This window comes from Lycium barbarum, chromosome 4 (assembly GCF_019175385.1).
Source record: "Lycium barbarum isolate Lr01 chromosome 4, ASM1917538v2, whole genome shotgun sequence".
NCBI lineage: Eukaryota > Viridiplantae > Streptophyta > Magnoliopsida > Solanales > Solanaceae > Lycium > Lycium barbarum.
In genome coordinates this window covers 141,631,184-141,635,711 of record NC_083340.1, presented here as the reverse complement: position 1 = coordinate 141,635,711, position 4,528 = coordinate 141,631,184, and positions in this window count along the sequence as shown.

Genomic DNA, 4,528 nt, shown 5'->3' with positions numbered 1-4,528 from the left:
TTTCTGGCCAATGTCTTTGAAACTTAAAAAGTTTTTTTTGAGACTTACTACAACACCAATATTATGGACAATTTCATTCCTCCGGGTAGTAACATATTAGCTTTTCCAGAGCTCCGAATTAATTATGTACACATATTTCATAATACCATCTATATGGTGAACATCTCCTTTTAGGGAGTAATTGTCATTATAGTCATGGCCAAAATCTTTATAAGCAAAATTTATTTCTTGCCTTCACCCTTTGGTAATTCATGATAGAACACGCCACACTATTTTTGACGTACTAAAAATACGTGACGAATGACCATTTATGTCAATATAAATTTTCTTTATTTTTCTCAAACCTCCCGTAGAAACGAGTTGCGGTATTTATCCAACCATACATGAGCACGTTCTTATCCATAATGTATATATTCACATTTCACTTTCAAAATGGGCGAGCATTCACGATGCTCATCACAAGTCACAATATTATGCTCAAGGAATGGACTATAGCTATATATACGTGCTTCATAAATTTTCATTATAAGCCCACTGTCTTTATCATATTCATAGACCCACCTCGACATCACTTTGAAATTGTATCTTTTGCTTTAATGGAGGATTTATAAAATTTCATCAAGTTAGGTTGCACGACAACCGTGTGCCCAAATGACCTTTCATACCACATCTTGATGGAAAAAATTACCTTCACCTTTTGAAGGACCATTTTAGAGAACTCATAATGTTCTTCCACTTAAATTACCACAATGACGATTAACATTATTTTGTCCTTTGCCACGTCCACATTCATTCGTTTAACCACTTATTTTCATTTAGACTTATTATGAACTGCTATCACATTCCCCTCACGGAATGGAGCATATCAAGTGGGACGGGCTTCACGATTTTTCATCAAATGCACATTATTTTGCCTTAGTCATTATTACATCATCAATATAGTGCATCGGGACTCAAACCCAACGTCTTATCATACAAAAGTGTGTTAGGCCATAAATCGATGGGACTTGAACCCATTATCTTATATTATCATCATAGTGCACCAGGACTCAAACCCGATGTCTTACCCTCTTAGTGCAACAAGACTTGAATCCACCATCTTACCCTCAACCAATGACATAATAGGCCAAAGTACAATAGGACTCACCCTTGAGCCTTTAAAAATTACCACTTCATGATTATATGTATAAGTGAATTAGAAATGAAGCAAATGTTATCAACTAAAAAATAATTAATAGACCATCTTTATGCAGATCGTTTAATCTACTGCACTTATCTATTGTAAATATTTCTAAGGTATATCAATACTGGACAACAGGCCAAGCAGAATAATAAAATGGCAAACAATAAAATAATTAGCTTGATAAGTTGTCCAGTTTCCCTTTTGTTTATGTTGATAAGTAAAATATTTTTAGAAAAGAACTTACTCAATAATATATACAAACCTTTGAGGAAAATCACTTTCCTACATGGTTCAAAGAATCAAGAGTTATTGGGTTTCATTACTATAAATCAAGGAATCTGCGAAGGCAAGCTATTGATATTAATTTTCTTTTATAAACAAAATTAAGTAAACTTTCCTGGAAGAGCAAAAGAAACCGTCAAAGCCTTAATACCAAGTTATGGCATTAAACCAAGGAAAAGCAGAAGGCTAAAATCACCTTACACATTTGAAACGGAGACACTGAATGGTTTTGACAAATAGGGGTAGGGAGGCACCAATAGGGACACAAACTTCACTAAATCATAGTGGTCTTTCCTCTAAATGGAAGAGAGCTTATCAATAGTATGAATTTGAAACAAACCTGACATGATCATGTTAATATACGAATTGAATGTTTATGTATTTGTGTTACCAATTACCATACGTACTGAGCCTTCCCGAAAGGCTTTTGCTGATCTGCTAGGCATCGCATTAACATTTAAGAGAATTGTTAATACATTCTAAAAGAGTTAATACAATATACCAAAAGATGAAGCAAGAACAATAAAGAGATAAAGAGAGAAAAGAAATTAGAGCTTTCTTATTCATCCAAGTATGTTCAAGTGTGTACAACTATTACATACAACCCAACTATATATAGGAATACATTGAGAACACCAAAGGGTGTGTCATAAACATGGGTAGTAACTATATGGGGGTTATAGAAATAAAGGGTGGGAGTAGTGGTCATAAAGTAATGGGGGGTATTTCTACGAATATGAACATGAAGTAGTGGGAGTTATGTGTAGAGATGTAATAGACATCCACACATTAATATTTTCATAACACTTCCTCTTTTTTTTCTTAAAGTTGTATTTTGAAAATGTAATGGGATGAGAGGACAGGAAAGGCAAATCAAAAGGCTGGGAAAGAGAAACCCGATAATGAGACATTCTCTTTTTTTTTTTTTCTTATATATATAAACACACGCGTATTTCGTTATGTTTAGTTGTAGTTGGTTCTTGTGTTATTTTTACTATGGTAGATTTTCGCTACTATTTTAAAAATTTTGCTACATGATGAAAAAAATTGAAATGCTAATTAATAGAAAAAACATAAATGCTAATTAATAGAAACAACATATTTTAATTTTTATAGAGAGTTTTCTTATAATGCTGAAAATTCATTTCTTTCACCTTGTGAGTTGTGACTAGCATGGAGAAGATTACTCACTCCATTTGGAATATATTTTTGTATTTGGTTGTATTAAAAAAGTTATTTTTTCAAACGAGATGTTTATCAAAATTAAGACTATAATTGATAAACGTAATTTCTACTCTTAATTGCTATCCATAAATCTTGTGTCTTTCGTTTTTATACTCCTAAACATATTTATTTAATGTATAAAAGATTATAGTAAACAGATGTAATAATAAGATATAGCGTGAAAGCTCAAAAATCTTTATTAAGAAATCATTGTATGCATGGAGAATTAAGTACTCCGATAAAAGAGAGGAAATTAAAACGAAAAATTATACTTGCAACTTAATACAATAAATTGCAGTTTCAATATACTACCTCTTATTCCATTAACTTCATCACCCATCCACCCTAAATTTTTATTTCTACTTTGTCCCTATGGAAGGCATGTACTTAAAAATAGTAAAGAATTTTTATTTTGCATACGGAAAGAAGATGGAAGAACCAATTAAAGATCTACTCTTCTTTGCCACTGACACTACTCCTTTCATCAAAATAAGTAATTACAATTTATAGAACTAATGTTTGTATGTATATATTTTAAAATTTTGTGCAGCTAACTGAAAAAAAATTAATATCAGATAGTTTATAGAATTTAATTTAGATACGTATATATAATAGATATTTAATAAATTCTTTAATTTTATTTATAACCGCGCGAAACGCGAATAGATTCACTAGTACGTAATAAGACAATCACATCCCAACTACTTCCCCTATGTGCCTCTCTCATAAGTGCAGTCATTGACATATTGACCAGTTGAATGACCATGACTTGCACTGAGAGGGTAGCTGAGTCTGATTGCATTAATGGCTATCTGTTTTTTGTTTTCTTTCTTTATGTGAGGTCTATTGCTGTCTGATTTGACAATCCAAAGTAGCCATCTCAAAATTAAAAAAAAAAATTACTTTTTCCGTCTCAATTTATGTGAGCGTATTTGATTGGATATGAAATTTTAAAAAAAAAAAAAAAACTTTGGAAACTTGTGCTTTAAAACAAGTCATAAAAATTTATGTGACTGTAAATCATTTCATTAAGGGTAAAATGAGAAATTTAAAGTTAAATTATTACTAAATATAGAAAGGTGACATATTTTTTAGACCGGCTAAAAAGGAAAGAGCGTTCTATAAATTATTTCATATAAATTTCTCAACAAATATGTAAAGTCACCAAAATTATTGTATTCTGTTGAACCTGTACTTAGCATGCTAGTTTTGCCCCCTTCTTGAGCCCTTAACACGCTCTAACCTGAGGATAATGTTAGATCATAATTTAAAGTTTAGGAGTAAATATAGGCCTTTTTTCTTGAATAATTTGGATGTGGAATTCACTCATTTCACTGGGAGCTCCGTTAATAACAAGAATAAATACAAGAGATAATTTGCTAACATCAAACTATGAAAAAATTAAAAAAAAGTACTAATAAAGGAGAAAATGAATTTCTTATGACACAACAAAACTTGGTCATTGATTACACTAAATCCAAAAAGAAAAGTGCAATAGTTATTTGGAATCGTATGGGCTTATATATAATAGACATTCATATGGGATGAAACGTCAATAGTACTATATACAATAACAAGCTGTTAGTAACTTATCTTTTATAGTTTTATAGATTCTTTCACTATATTAAGAGAAATATTATTTATAGATACAAAGAGTGTTAAAAACATTATAAAAATATAATAATATTACCTAAGGATATTCATAGTATAATGTTAGGACTAGTGTACTTATATCAAAATATTCTAAAAGTTTTAATGTTAAGATTTAATAAAAGAAAATTAATCTTTAGCAATCATATATCTTTTCATAATTCTACCATCTTATAATGACTTAACAAA